The 17,181-nt window shown below is 34.5% G+C and overlaps 1 protein-coding gene across 2 annotated transcripts in view; it reads left to right on the top strand.

Moving 5' to 3' along the window:
• LOC118184711 (Golgi-associated PDZ and coiled-coil motif-containing protein-like) overlaps positions 1-17,181 on the top strand; it is a 137,587-nt gene that overhangs the window by 64,375 nt on the left and 56,031 nt on the right. The window lies entirely within an intron of this gene.

Raw genomic sequence — 17,181 nt, forward strand, 5'->3', positions numbered from 1 at the left:
TATATGTCTGTAAATGTTTAAAAGTTTTTGGTTCAATCACACTAATGCAGCGGTTCTCAACCTTTTGACTAACGCGTACCATCTAAACAGAAACTGGAAAACTTTAGTACCACTACTACATTTTACAATGATTATTTTTCCATTTCTCAATAGAAACATTAAAATATGTATATATATTTTGCCATTCGCACAACCTGTTGTCTATTTGTGTTAAATAATTCTAAAATTTAATGTGAAGTTTGGTCATATTTAAGGGAAGAGATCATTTTATTTATTTCACTTAGTTTTAACCGTAATTTAGGAACCATTTTAAATTTTGTTCTGTATTTACTTTTCAAATGTAACATGGAGGAAAATAATTGTTCACACAAATAAGTTGTTCAAAAAAGGCAGTAAAAATTTAAAAGTTTTATTTGAAATTCCTTTAAATTCTTTTTTTTCGGTTCATCCAAAAGGTTAAAAAATGTGTTATTTTTGAAATCTGAGGTAGAGTTCGATCACAGGAAATTTCTATCAATTGTTCTATTTCTTCACGAGATAAATTTTCAGATACATTTGAATAAAATGTATTTTTAATTCCTCATAATCCTCGAGAAAATACATGTTGAAATTATTTATCAATGAAAAATAACGATTTTTAATGTGGGATGCTAATTCTTTTATTTTCAAATTATTTTCTGTTAGAAAACTTTCTAAAAGTGGTAAAAAGCTTAAAATATTATTATCCAATTCTTTGATTATTAGCTCGAGTTTTTTTATCGTTGCATTTAAAGCTAAACAAATTAACACTTTGTCCTTGTAATCCTAAATTTAATTCATTTAACTTTTTAACTAAATATGCTAAACGCGCCAACCATTAAATAAACAATTTTGCAATTCAGATTTTATACAAAAATTCAAAATTCTTCGGAATGTAACAAAAGGTTTAATGTTCACTGCCCATTCCTTGGCATAAAATCGTAAATATTCTTGAATTTTAATCCGGCATTTAATAAAATTAACAATTTTCACAGCTTGCTTCAAAACGATTTTCAGGTTTTCGGGGATTGTTTTGGATATTAAATCTTCACGATGAATTGGAGTAGTAAGTAAATTTAGTTTCAGATGCGACTTTCTTTATTTAAGAAATAAAACAGGAATGTTTTTCTGTTAAACCCCGAGCTCAGTCACTGTATACGCCAAAGCATTTATTCCAACGAATATCATTCTCAGACATAAAATTGTCAATTACTTTGGAAATTTCATTTGCAGTTGCTCTATCATTGAAGAGATTCACAAAATAAATACTCTTGGGCATTTTATTTATCTTGATCGAAATGTATGTAAACTAGCAATTGAACAAAGTTTGTTATATCAGTATTTTCATCCAATTGAAATGCAAAACACTCACTGTGTTTTATTTTTTTGAATAAGTGTCTATTTTATGGAATTCGCCATTTGAAGAATTGGTCGAATTACTTTGTCATTTGATAACGGAACATCATTAAATTCATTAACCGCTTTTTCATTGAATAATGTTAAAGCGATATCATTAGTTGCTGGTAATATAAGCTTTTCTGCAATAGTGTGGGCCTGCCCAGTCTTGTCAATTCTTAGGCTTCTAGGTAATTAGCTTCTAAAGCTTTTTCACTTGAAGTAACAAAACTTGTTTACTGTTCTTGAACTCCAATAATTTTTCTCTCAAAATATTCTCCCGGATTATCCTTTCAATGGGCATGCTTAGATTCAAGATGTCTTTTAATGGTTTCATACTTTGATTGAATAACAGTTCACCACAAACAACGCATTGAGGTTGAGAGTTTTTTTCATCTCCATTCCTAGTAAATCCAAGTGATAAATAACTTTCATTTTTTTATAGCAATTTTTCTTTTCTTTTCGATATTCTCAGTGCTAGTAGATTGTTCTCGACTCATTTTCTGTAAATCATCACTTTTCCGCTCAGTCAATTCTAGCCATTTTTCCATTTTGAAAATTTAGACTTGTTTTAATATTTTTTCACAAATATTTAAATGCACAAATATTACGAGTTCTTCAGATATAAACGACGATATTCTCAAAGCGTAGAAAAGCGTAGATTCGCGTAGAAAAGTAAGAAATATAAAGCAACAAGACAAAATACCTGCTATTAGAGACAGGAAATCGACGAAGATACGATTCCCTAATTTAAAATAGAGCAATATAAGCCCGGAAATGGTGGCAATATAAAGTGTAGACATGCTAACAAATCGATCAACCCTAAAAGAATTAATGAGATACTATTATCTTTTTAAAGGAACTTATTTTTATTTCCCATGAAATACAATATCATTTGTGATACTTCTTTCAACGACATTTATGACAAATTTTGTTACGTTTGTGCCTAAAAGAATATTTGTGAAAATTGCTAAAGTTCATGAGCGGCTATTGACCTTGAAAAAAGCTCAGATCGCATACATTTACGAGTGTTAAAAAACGTAAGCAATTTGTTTGGGTATTTAATTTTTGAATTTAGTAGTTAAAAATACTTTGTGTCTTTGCGTACCACCAGTTGAGAATCGCTGCATTAATGCGTTGCTGTTTTTTGACATTTTATTTGAAAAATCATTCTGTCGTTCAGTCTATTTATCAGTTTTCCCCATCTCCTTTGTTTCAAGCACTCAATCCACTCCTTTGTTTCAAGCACAGTCAAACAATCTCACAAGGACAAAACGACTGGACAAAACGAAAAAAAATCAGTAATTGTTTTCCCTGTTTTTCGGTTATGTTCTTTATTGTTGCTTCGTTTTAAAGGAAAAGGCTTCTAGACGTTTATATACACGAGTATATTTTTCTTTTTTAAAATTATATTAGATCACACCCTCCCTATATCTTGTTCAAATTTTCAGTCGTTAATGAAATATTTTTTATTCATCCACTCAAGTTCGAATACATGTTTTTTAAACTTGTAGTGGATGAAACTTGGTGTTAATACAGATTTTTCACACATTAAAGTCAGTTCCTATTATTTATTTCTGTTTATTGGAACTAAAGATAGGCTGTTTTTATGAAATATATTATAAGATTTACAAATAATGACCGCTTATGAGGAATTCTCACGTACTGTAAAAATTAATTTTATAACAGCTTATAAATAATAGTACATGGCTGTGATAAATGGGATTGTAATATTTAACAAAAATAATTGGCAACAGTAAGACAGAGTTCTAAAGATTTTTAAAGTGTATGGAATTACAGAATTGCAGTTTTATAGAGTTGGATGAAGCGGATGTAATGTCCCATTATGTGCGAAAATTCTTGCCATATTTCTATGTTAACGTGATAATAATGTATGTTTAAAATATAACCCTTTAAAATGTCCTGTGCTTCACAAACGGAAAATGCGAAAAGAAACTACAACACAACGCAAACGACGATTAGAGAAAGAAAAGCAGCAGGTCAAACATATGTCGCCTTGAGTCGTGGGGAATCATTAGATGGAATATTAATTGAAGTTAGGTGGAATATTAATTGGACTGCTCAAAACTCACTGGAAAGGTTCCTTGCAATAATGAAGCATTACAAGAGATGGATAGAATGAGAAATTATAGACCACCATTTACCTCATAAATTAGAAGCGAAAAAATGTTAATAATGTTAATAAAAATTAACTAAAATAAAATTTTTCGTTGTCGATCTAAGTAGGAATTGACTTAATTTTTTTATATTACTTGTTTTTTTATATTAATAAAAAAATTGTCTTTAAGGAGAATTGTTTAATTTTTAATACACATAGTTCAAGGGTAAAGTCACACACATAGAAAAAGGAAAGAAAGAAAGAACAATCATTTCTTTAACATAGAGTTCATTCATTCCTGTAAACCCTCCAGATTTCAAAGTATGGGCATAAAATAGAAAGAAAAAGGTGTCAGAATTGTGTTCGTAAAGATCTATATAAAGAGGATGCCTACTTGGGATTAAATTTACCAACTTTCTCATTGACCACCAATTTACACGTATTCTTTCTTCAAACTGTATTGAAAATACACGAGTGACTGATACAAAAGTAGACATTTTGTTTACAAAATAAACGTTTTATTAAAAATTTGAGTCTGTATAAAAATATAAAAATTAAGTATTCTAATGTAGCATATATATGTTATAAGGTATTTCTTCCGCCTTCCTAGTGTGCCTTCGTGGTGTAGTGGTTCTGCACGTTGGGCCGGTATTCCAGAGGTCCGTGGTTCGATGCCCGGCGAAGGCGGTTGCTAATTTTTCATCTCTTCTGTTTCCATAAAATCCTAATGTCTCTACAGTGGAGCCCGAACTAAAAGGGTGGTGGATGATGATTCTCCACACCCAGGATTTGGCGATTGGATCCCCTAAAACCCCAGTCGCCATTTAAGAGGGGGAGTATATAAGGTATTTCTTCCGTCTTAGCATGCCTTCGTGGTGTGGTGGTCTGCATGTTGGGTGCGTATTCCAGAGATCCGTGGTTCGATTCCCTGCTCATTTTTCATCTTTCCTGCTTCGAAATAACTATTCCGATACATAATTAAAATTGTAGAAAATTTAAACTCAATAAACCGTATAAAAACTTCAATTTAACATTAAAATTGTGGGAAGTGCAGTTGAGGAATATGGTTATTTTATCAATAGAAAAAGAAAAGCACTTTAGTGAATATGAAAAGTGCTTACAATGTTTCGAGAAGACATTACAATTCGTGCAGGAAGAAAGGAGAATGTCTTTCCTGTACAAATAAACTATTGGGATCAGACTACAAATATATTCGTAAATTATTTTGTAAATACATTTCTAATAAATAACTAGGTATACAGTAACTAAATAAATTTTCCGAATATTGTTCTTAACTTATTTCAGTACGGGTGAATAGTAATAGCTGAACTCCGAGACAACATTAAGACTCTAAAGAAATTATTTTTATTTAACTAGTGTGGAGCATAAACTACCTAGTTTTCAGAAACTGTAATTGAATGGAAAGAACGAGCTGAGTGAGCTCAGATCTTGAAACTAAAGATAATGATTAGGAGCGCTTCAGCCGTAAAAAGTAAAGAAATATCTTTCAGAGAAATATTTTATGTAAGGATAAGAAAAAAATGCTCTGTGAAAGAATTACGAGGTGCCATTATCAGGTTTTGATCAAATGGAATCCTCGCTGTCATCTTCCTAAAGAACTGTTTTTTTTTCGTCCTCCTTCTTCGACCTTTAAATTCCATTAGCCACTGCTAGTATTTACTGCATTGAAGAATATTGCACTGACGCATATAGGAATTGATGGTTATCACGGATGGATTGTAATGTTTCGGTATACGTAAATGGTTGATATCCATAATGTTGCTTAAAAAATTTCTGGTCTTTCATGTTTTTCAATGATACATATAATACATGATACATATTTTATGTATAGAATAAAAGAATTAATGAGATACTATTATCTTTTTATAGGAACTTATTTTTATTTCCCATGAAATACAATATCTTTTGTGATACTTCTTTCAACGACATTTATGACAAATTTTGTTACGTTTGTGCCTAAAAGAATATTTGTGAAAATTGCTAAAGTTCATGAGCGGCTATTGACCTTGAAAAAAAGCTCAGATCGCATACATTTACGAGTGTTAAAAAACGTAAGCAATTTGTTTGGGTATTTAATTTTTGAATTTAGTAGTTAAAAATACTTTGTGTCTTTGCGTACCACCAGTTGAGAATCGCTGCATTAATGCGTAGCTGTTTTTTGACATTTTATTTGAAAAATCATTTTGTCGTTCAGTCTATTTATCAATTTTCCCCATCTCCTTTGTTTCAAGCACTCAGTCAAACAATCTCTCAAGGACAAAACGAAAAAAATCAGTAATTATTTCCCCTGTTTTTCGGTTATGTTCTTTATTGTTGCTTCGTTTTAAAGGAAAAGGCTTCTAGACGTTTATATACACGAGTATATTTTTCTTTTTTAAAATTATATTAGATCACACTCTCCCTATATCTTGTTCAAATTTTCAGTCGTTAATGAAATATTTTTTATTCATCCACTCAAGTTCGAATACATGTTTTTTAAACTTGTAGTGGATGAAACTTGGTGTTAATACAGATTTTTCACACATTAAAGTCAGTTCCTATTATTTATTTCTGTTTATTGGAACTAAAGATAGGCTGTTTTTATGAAATATATTATAAGATTTACAAATAATGACCGCTTATGAGGAATTCTCACGTTCTGTAAAAATTAATTTTATAACAGCTTATAAATAATAGTACATGGCTGTGATAAATGGGATTGTAATATTAAAAAAAATAATTGGCAACAGTAAGACAGTGTTCTAAAGATTTTATAGTATATGTAATATTATATAATATATATGTTTTGTAAAGTATATTTATATAAACTGCGACTAAAATATTAAGATGATAAATTCTGAATAACAAATTAAGACTAGACATTTAATTAGTATTAATTCTCGGCTATTATAAGTCTCACGTGTGTGTAAGCCGTACCCTTAATTTTTACACTTTTTTAAAACACAAATTTTCAAGGATAAGCCGTAGATATCTTGTCTACCCTCTACAAGCGTAACTCTCAACTATAATTGCTGCCATCAACATTGCGTCAATAAACAACTTCTCCAAAATATCCGTGAACTCAGACAGCTAAGTAGCCATATTTTCTATCCGAAATCCAGCCAACTATTCTCACTTAGCCCATGAAATTAATCAAATCTCTAACGATCTCAGTACTGAAATAACCATAATTTAAATCAAAGCACACAGCGGCAATGACCCTGCCGACAGTCGTGCAAAAGAACTACCGCTTTTCCAATAAAGTGAGTCCTCAACGTCAAGCTTCCAAAATCGCAAGTACGACAAATCCTAAACAAACATTTAAGCCCCGGAAACCCACCATCTAGAACTTAACTTTAAAAGACTGGTCATGTCTCAATGTCACCTATATCTAAAAGTCATGAAGATACAGCAAACGCTCAGTGCTGTAGGACTGGACTTATGCCTAGTCACACCTTAGAACGGAAAAGCGAAAATAGCATTTATTAGGCTACACGTCAACAGCTGAATCTGAGGAACATAAACAGTCTCCACAATTCTTCAAAACGCCGACCGTAAGTAGATGAGCTCATGAACTTTATTTCAGGCTATGGACTGAAAGATATGGGCTCAGTGCAGCGTTACTTGTAACAATCATCCTCACATAACAAGACTCAGGCACTGCAATATATTAATATATATTAGTAACATAATACATCACACATTCTCAACTGGTTTAAAATCGGGCTTCATTGGTTGGGGCTCATCGCACTGCATCTTCAGCAGATATTCGAGCTTCCCTTTCCACCAGAGTGACTTAGCGAACTGTAACGAATCCTTTACTTGAGGGACAGCTCTGAGTCAGACATCGTATAGCGGCCATATCACTAATCTAAATCACCGCCATCTGTCACTTCGGTGATGTCAAACTAGAACTCACTAGAGAGCAGAGTAAAGATCTGTTATGTTCTCAAATGAGAGCTGTTTCTGTCTTGGCGCTAATGATGGCCGTATGCTGGTTAGAAGGAGGCTAGGTGAGCGCTTAGAACCAAGCTGTCTGTGGTGTAGACACGTTGGACTCACACCAAGAGTTATGGTCTGAGGAGTAATTTCCTATGAAAGGGGGAGCATTCTCGTCACTATCCCTCACACCTTGACAGCAATTGTGCGCAAGACTGGTGATTGCACCAGTTGTGTTGTCATTCTTAAGTTATATCCCAGGAGCCATTTCCCAACAAATAACATTTGTCGCCATATCGCTGATATCTCCCAACGTGCTCTACAGACATGTTGCATTGGCATGCGAGATTACCCGACCTTTCTCCCATTGAGCACGTATGAGACATTATTGGGCGATAAATTTCAGCGTCATCCGCAACCAATATTGTTGCTGATTTGAGCATGATTCCATCCCGCAGAATAACATACGGCACCTGTACGATACAACGCATACGTGTTTGCATGTTTACATTCAACACCTATGTATCGTGGCGACTACAGCTGTTTATAATGTACTACCATTTCAGACATGAAACAACTTTTCTTGCTCATATTGAACTTGTTACATTTAAATAATAATCATAAATATGTTCCTCCCCCTCCCTAGAAATGTGGGCGAAATTTCGATTGACTTGTGCTCTGATAATGGACGAAAATATGCTGTCTGCTAGTGCTACTAAATATAGTAATACTACTAAGATTACGGCAGAGATCACATACCTCATAGTAAACTTGCACATGTCATATACAGACTTTTAGGGATGATCAGGCTTCTGTGGGGGGGGGGGAATGCAAAGTATAGCATTTTGCAATCGCTTGCAGCTCTCAAAATAGGATGTAGATAAGTATTGATTGAATATTATGCACAGAGTGCGAGAATGTTCGACTGCTCACAAATAATATTTGGAAGTAGTAATAAGTTTTTTGTAAGATTAGCCAAATGGCTTGTAATTTTGATGCTGTGCTACAAATATTAATGACTGAGGCGTCGCAGAAGTACCCACTAGATGACCAGATTTCAATGTACACTGACAAATGTTTCTATGGAAGTTGTATAACCCTGCAGCAAAAGTATTTTGCAGCAGTTGCGTGAAAATACAAAGCAACACCGAAAAACGTACAGCAAATTATCACGGCCCTAATAGAACATCGTTTTCCAGAAGAGGTACTGCATGGACTCGCAATTCACTAATGGCATCTGAAGAAATAGGCCTGCTGTTTAAGTTCAGTTAGTATTTCCTTTACCATCTCAAAAACGCTTCTTTTTGTACCAGGCATAAAAATTTACTATGTGTGGCATATGTAACGCTCCTACCTTGACTGTATAACAGTGATAGACACCAAGGTGCTTTGCCTACTAGGCCGTAACCTTTGTGGAAAAGAACTTTAAAATTTCGAAATAGATTGCTGCAAAATTACTTAGTTATAAGAGTTGTTTTGATAAAGCAACTGATCACGACCGAAGCCACATACATAATTCACAACAGCATAAACAGGAAAATAAGTTGCACTGTAAGTTAGTGCTTATCAGATGATGCTGCAAATTTTATGAACATTACGTAAACTATTTAAAAATCAGGAACAGGATTTACAAAACAAAAAATGTGCATTTTATAGAAGCAATGGGTCATTTAATACGGCTATGGGCCTTTTTATGTTACCTCTTGTTGACGTTGTTACAGATTTCTAATTGCAGGATTATTTCTCCTACCTGTAATTACAATATTTCCAGTGCCAGTGCATGCATCAACTTTTGCTTGCAGCCCTATTTTCTACTACTTATATTACCATTCTGTGGAGTGACGTTTATATAGGACATGTGCAAGTTTATGATGGGATGCGTCATCTCTGTTGAAGATAGAATGTCTCAAACCTCACAGATGCATTACTTTTGCTATTCTGGGGATGCAAATATGGCGGTGGCGTGCACTACGCCCGTTTGTGCGCCCGTTTCTTGAGTTGCGGTGGATTGCGAAATTTATGCTTCGTACCAGCTATTTAGTTCACGTGCCTGATCGCCCCTGAAAGTTCCGTGGCATCTGTCATCGGGAAGTTCCGATTGTTTGCCTGATGAGTATAGTGATTTCGTACATTTGAAATGATTTCCTTACAGATGAAATACACATACACTCACACATACTATATACAGCTCACATACTCACACATACTATATACAGCTAAATCCTGAAATGTCAGTAGAAATTTAAGAATATTATAACCGATTAAATATGCTTGCTTATAAACTCTTTTCGCATGTTATGAATTGGCTTGGAGAGTTTTTATTCCAGTGGAATTCGCTTAGATGCCATTATTTAATTTCATCATTATTATTTATCTATCTGTTTACATATAAATACAGGTAAAAATCGACGGAAATTTTACCATTGGTCGTACAGGTATAGTCCTACCGCAATACCTTTGCAGCTACGCACTTTAATTTTGATGAAACTACCACGAGGATGGATTCGAGGTTCTCCCATTCTTTAACCACCACCACACTCGAAAAGCCTTTCAGCATGCGATTATTTTACGTGCCTTCATGCCTTTCAGTCATTTCCCACACTTATAAACATCCATGCTTTCAAAAGGTTTCGAATCCAGGCCTTACGATATGGCAGCCAGCATCGCTAACCACTGTAGTATTGAACGGTCAACGCAGGTCTGTTCACGTACTGGGTGTTTAAAAATTAATGGAGCAAAAGTTAAGGGATGGTAGAACACCGAAACAAATACATCATAGAATGCATGGCTGTGCGTTAAGCGTTTAGGCGAGAGTTTCTAGTTTCCCTAAGCTTGCCGTCTGTCGCAACGAAAGCTTTTAAGTGCGTGTATAAAAGTATTTTTTAATGTTCGACATCATTTGCATGTGTTTCCTTGTTGTGGCATGGTTTCCCGCGCAACTGATAACTTTTATATTTGATGTTTTTAATTCTTTGTAGTTGTGCCTGAGTTCTTCAGTGATATTTCATGTGATATTTTCATGAAACGGGGCGCGTCCTGCGATATGGAAATCCGTGGTTCATACATCGTCATTAGCAATTTCGAATAAATCGGTATATGAACGAAGGAAAACAGATATCATCACTTGTCTTAACAATGGAAAAAGACGGCAGGTATCGGGAAACGGAAAGCACTCTCCGGCGCCTAACTGCTGAACTTGCGACCGTATATTCTATGAAGAAATATGTCTGTCTCGGTGTGTTCTCTTACCGCTTTGAGTTTGTTCCAATAGTTTTGAAACAGCCTATATACGCAACCGCATACACAACGTCTATACAACAAAAAGATTTTTCAAAGTTAAAAAAAAAAAAAAAAAAAATTAAATCATTACTTCTTTATTCTTCTCGCCTTTCTGTTAGTGTTATATATATAGTTATATACATTAACATATGTGTATGTGCCTGTTTTATGTATTCATTTACGTAATCATTGATGCTACATCACAAAATAACTAAGTATTAAACCCCCGTTTCTATATAGCTTGCAATTTTCTGGCTAGATTCCAAACTTTGGGAAAGAGAACGCTTTTTTTTTTTTTTTTAAATTTATTTTTACTTTTTTTTTTTTTTTTTTTTTTTTTTTTTAAGGTGGATGAAATTATTTAGAGAAAAGGTTTTCAAGGAACAAGTTTTAAGCTGAAACGGCAATGAATGAAAGCACTTAGTTATCAATGAAAGTCTAGACTTGTCCTTTTGATGTTGATGGATACTCACGGACATAAATCCTTCTGCGAGAAATGAGTTTTGGGCTAATTAGTGTAATTTTCATCTTGCAAAGATTTGTTGAGATGCTATATTAATCATTATTTACGCGTTTCTTCACCCTGGATATTTATCAGTCTTCTCATTTTAAGAGACGATGTAAAGAATAATTGAACTGTTGTTTTATTGTTATATATTATTGGTTTATTAACAACTAGACTATTTACGGATGAAATTTCTTGAGTTCCATTTTATGTAATGTATAATAATAATATTTTTTTCCTTTTAATTTAGAAATATAATGCTTTGCATCCGTGGTTGTCCGTAGGATGCATCCTCCCTCCCTACGAATGTAATTTTTTTTTTGCCTTTATACCCCCCTCCCCTCCGGAGAATATTTTGTGCGTCGTAAAGAAGTCTGATAGTTTGATTTGAATAGTTTGATTTGAATTTAAGACTTTTCCATAACATAAAATCCGTCTTTTTATTCTGGTATAATAATAATTGATTTACTTCGTAAATCCGGAATGGAATGATGTTGATGTTTTAACCTTCCAACTAAGTAAAAATGATTATTTTAGTTTTAAAAATTGATGTTATTTTGTCTTTCCAGAATTTTGCTGTCTTTTTCTTTAAAACCATCATTCACTTGACCTTAGATTTATATCTGGTAATTTTTACTACAGGCTAGCTTTTACCACAGCTGAACTGGATTATTATCTGATATCTTTTACTACACTCCTGCTGAAAAAAATAAAGAACGAAGGCAAAACACGGAATAAAACAAAAACTATTCAATGGATATGCGTGAAATTGATCCAAGAGGTTGGTGTGGCATTACTAAACCACATAGCAAACAATAAAGCAGACATACAAAAATACATGTATTACGACCATCACATCGCGAAAGGCAAAATGGATCGGAAGAATGTGCAATGAAAACATTACGCTAATAATAGGTATAGATACCCTCTAACTGAAGTGCATGCCTGAAAGTGGCGAGGCAAGCTGGCAGTAATGTTAATTGCTTGTGGCAGTAGCTCTTATTCCTGCAGTAATGCATGTCCGAACTCGTGCAGGGTGCGACCTGTTATCCGTCGTTCCAAAATATCCCACATATGTTCTGTAGGGTTTAGGTCCGACGGTCTAACAATCTACGGTAGATGTCGAATGGTTTCATTCTCCAGATAACTTCGCACCATTCGAGCTCTGCGCGGCGGGTGTTATTATCCGTAAATATCGTGTCAGTACCCGTTAGAGCGGAAAAAAGACGCGCACAAGAGGGTGTAGAATTTCGTCGCGATATGAGACGGCTGTGATGGAACCACCATGGAATCGCGTAGAGGTCGTTGCAGCCGTTCCTTGATATCCCAGCCCATACTACAAGTAAGCTTCCTCCTCTGTAATGGTCTCTCTCGACGATGTTTGGCGTCCAATAGCGTGTTCCTGGATTTCGCCGTATCGTTTTCCTTCGGGAATAGTTCTGGATGTTGAATCGAAACTCATCCTTAAAGAGTACATGGCCCCACTGCTCTGGTGACCAATTGTGATGTTCACGTGCCCAATTCAGCGAACGCTCTGACATGCGATAGGGACGACGGAACACAAAAAACAGGCCGTCGGGTGTTCTGCCCACCTTCATGCCGTCGACGCGACTCGGTTTGGGGGGATATGAGCCATCCTGCAGCAGCAGAGAGATGCGACGCCAGTGCTCTTGCTGTTAGTGATCTACGGTGTCTTGCACACAGCAACAGAAAGAGATTTAAAAAAAAAAAAAAAAAATTCAGTTCGAAGTTTTTCTGTGCTTTCACGCCGCTCAGTGACGGGCAGCACAGGGAAGGAAGGCGCACTTCCCTTCCCTGCCGTTGTGGTAGTCCTCCGACGTCCAAACTCATGTCTTATCAAGGGGTTTTGATCCGAAATGGTAACAATCCTACCGTCTACTGATGACACTACGATGCACATTCAGCTCTCTCGGAATAGCGGATTGTCTTGCAGCATTCCGGACAATCCTCCAACGTATTTCATCGTGCAGGTGGTGTCTTCGATTCATGTTTTCCACTTTAGCTATGTCGGATTATATGGAATTATCGTTGTTTTCGAACTAACGTATAGTTTCGGCATGACCCTTTTTGAGACGTTGTGGTATGACTGCGGGATTGCATTTTATACTAATTTTGTTTGCTATTTGGAATCGGCGATGCAACCTTTACCTCGTATGTAAATTGTATGTTTTAATTCCGCTTTGTACATTCGTAACTTTTATTTTAGCGTTTGTTGCGTATCTTTTTAGGAGGAGTGTATTAAATTTCTGTAGAACATCGTAATCGAACTAAAGGGGATGAAGAAATTTCTCATTATCCATTTTCGATCATTAAAAATACTAATATATGCGTTTAATACTATTAAGCAAAAAAGCGCATACGTTTCCTATTGTTATAAAAACTTTTCGCGTCGTCCATAAAAAAAGGGGGGAAGGGGACATTATAATGGGTGGTCTTTATAGCGAAATTCTTTTGCATCAGTCATTGTAATAAGCGGTATTTATAACGAGTTTCGACTATATTACTATTCATTTTACATTTCCAAGTTCTTTAAGGTATTAAATGATTTTCTGTTGAGCTCTTCTGCTTTTCTTGCAGCGTTTAAGAGCAAGAAAAGCAGGGGAGCTCAACAGAAACTTGCTATATTACGAGCAATTGGCTATAGTGGACTATCAAGTGATAGCGTGATATAGCTGCTTGTCATTTGATGATTTTCTTATGTATAGTTTATCAAATGATGAGCTACATACATAACCATTAAGCACTGTATAGGCACGTACTTAGAACATCAAGGAAAGGGAATATCATAAAAAATTTCCTTACGTATTCAGAAAAGGGAGCACCAAAAAATTTCCCAATACCGGTTTTGGTATTATGGAATGCACAGTGCAGGTAAGGTAAAGCTGGGAGATGGAAGAAAGGAAGAAAAAACTGACGTAAATATATGTGGGGGCATCAAAATCTTTTTTAGTACTTAGGCCTCTAAATCAGGCTCTGAATAGCATTATTGTTTGAATAATCGGAAGTATTTCCAGCGTCATTACTTCATAATTAAGATTTTTTGAACTTCAGCTTTTGTGCGAATTGTCTAGAATTCCAGATTATGGGATTTCGAATTTAAGAGAACTCTGTCTGTTTGCATCTAATGGCGGTTTTTCATTCACAGCTTCTTTTTTGGAGATACCCCTTGAGAGTTCACATATCATTAGATCTGATAATAAAGTCGCTATATTGGTAAACATTTCTATTAAAAATTTCTTACTGTTGACGAAATGTGGAAACATTAAAAACGTCGAAGTAAATTCCAGAAAATAACTGTAAACATGATATGAAATGCTGCATGAAAAAATTTACGAAGTGATAAGTCCATTAAGTTCAGAGTTCATGAAAGGAAAGTTCATAAAAACATTCACTGCTAATACATAATGTATGGTAAATAAATCTTGGTAACAAGAAATAAATACGAACAGACATCTTGCCGAAAGTTAAGTAGGTAACAGTACCAAGTACATTAGTTAAGTTCATAATAACTGTTGACTAAGGATAGTAACTACGTGTGTTTATTTATCAGCTCTAAGTATTTTTTTTGAACATAGAAAAAATGATAGAGTTTATCCATAGATTTAATTTCAGGGATGCGACTTGCTGTTTTCCTAACTATGTTTTGTAAAGAGATGCACTTCAATATACTACCCAGTTCCTTAACAAGTTCAAAAATATCTTTCAATGCTTGCAAAAAATCACTAAAATTAAAAAAGGTAGCTTGATTAGCGTTATCTTCACTCGAATGCATATAGTTTATATCTGAACGAGCAAGTTTCTCCGCCCTATCTTCTTTTGCTTACTTAGAAATGAAACCTTTCCCAGACTGAGAGTATTTACTAAAATATATATAATTTTATAGGTTTCATTAAAATTATTGTCATTTTTTTGCCTTATGTTTACAATTTATTAATATAAAATGTAGCACGTGTTTTCGTTAATCGAAAGAATCGGAGGAATCTCGCAACCGCCGAAGGGTTAATTGTGAAAGAGCATGCAGGTTTAAAGCAGTTTTACTGAATATTTTGAGCGCCTGCCAAAAACTATAATAAAATGAAAGCCATGAATCTAAACAGTTCAGCATTCTGTTGGGTATTTTATGCCTTATAATACATCCGCTCTAGTAGAGAACAAACCTCAACCATTGATTTGTAAATGTCAGGCACACACAAGTTTTGTACGTTAAGGTCTGACAATTTCAAACCATGATAACATTACTAGAAGATACTATTTCTTTCTCTCGTACATTACTCTTTTATTGCCGTCTAACATCTCAACCTAACTCTTAGCATGACAGGTATCATTTCTGAGCCGTCGATTGTGCTCTTTGTTTCTGCTTCTAGATGTTTGTGTGCAGTGAGCATGCATTATTTCCGTTTATAGAGCTATGTATTTATTCTGTATTGATTAGCTAAGTTCTGTTGGTTATCTGTATCATTTATTATGTATTTACTTTCATGTAACGCCTAATGGCACTACACGGAAAGGAGGGATTGGCTCGTATCCACATTACACACGGGAAAAACTATGCAAGTAGCTCGCTATCGTCAGGACTTTAACTCCGAAACGGAGGTTTGACTGGAATGGCCTACTTTTGTAGAGTGTGTAACATATGTGTAGATGGTGATGTCTCATAGATGTCTCATAAATTCTGCATAGCGATAGTCCTTCATATGAGTGGGTAACGAGCTTAACCGCTATGACCCATAATTTTCGATAAAAGCGTAAATAAGAAAGTGTCATCTATGTAAGTCATTATTTCTTATTTACGATAAAAGCGTAAATAAGAAAGTGTCATCTATGTCCGCTTAAGAAGGTAAACATTTTTAAACAGACAGTTTATGACTAATAATGTGTTTCAGAAAATATTATTGTTGTGTTCGTGTAATTCACTGCGACTGTTTTCATTAAGTTCAGATTATGTGTTCGTTTGGTTAAACATCATATTGAACCTGCTGGATAGCAGCAAAACTTCGTACGTCGAAAACTATTTAAATCTGAAAAGTATTTGATATCCTCATTACAGAAATACTGATATTTTTCCTTTGTAAGCCTTTTGTTATGAGGCCTGCGAGTGGTAAGATCGCTGAATACTGACAGCTCGATCTGGGTTCAAATCCCGTTGAATCGGCTGGGCGCATGAGAATTTTCATGGTTTTCCCTCATTCGCAACGGGAATATGTGCCAATTTTCCTTAAAAAGCCCTTAACGAAGGCATCTTTTCTCTTAGGCAAATAGCCCTTATATATTTGTCTTAATCCATATAACTATATTACCGACAAATTTAACAGTTTATTTTATTTTAATAAGCTTTGCTGTTTATAGTGTTTACAATAATCCCTTCCCCAGTTGCCCTCTAGGTGGTTTCATAATATTTTAAGTTTTTCTCAAAAATAAGACGTTGGAAAGGTATAATTCTCAAACAATATCCCTATGTATGAGGAAATCATAGGATATCAATCAATATCTTTGTTTAGGAGGAATGCTTGATATGCGGAGTTGTTTGTATAGTATTGCCAGCGACATCTAGAGTAGATAGCATGTGTGTGTTTTATTTTACTTCCATCATTTACCGGTGTTATAATTGTAGCTTTCTGTGTATACAAGGAGTATGCCAGTTATATTTTAAATTCTGAAGCATAAGAGATAGAGAAATGCTATTCTAAAGAATGAAATAATGCAAAAAGATTTGGTTCACAAAGAGCAATAAATGACTGTCTTTTGGACTTTGATTCAAAAGCCGTGTTTACTACGTATTCCGTAAACCATTCAAATTATATTCATTCTTTGTCTTCAGTCTACTTTTTTTTTTTTTTTTTTTTTTTTTTTCAAATTTAAGGAAAAACTTCAGAAGTTAAATTTTACCTTTAAAGTTAAGTTAAAA

This window comes from Stegodyphus dumicola, chromosome 3 (assembly GCF_044657685.1).
Source record: "Stegodyphus dumicola isolate Sdum_Otavi_A_Nest chromosome 3, ASM4465768v1".
NCBI lineage: Eukaryota > Metazoa > Arthropoda > Arachnida > Araneae > Eresidae > Stegodyphus > Stegodyphus dumicola.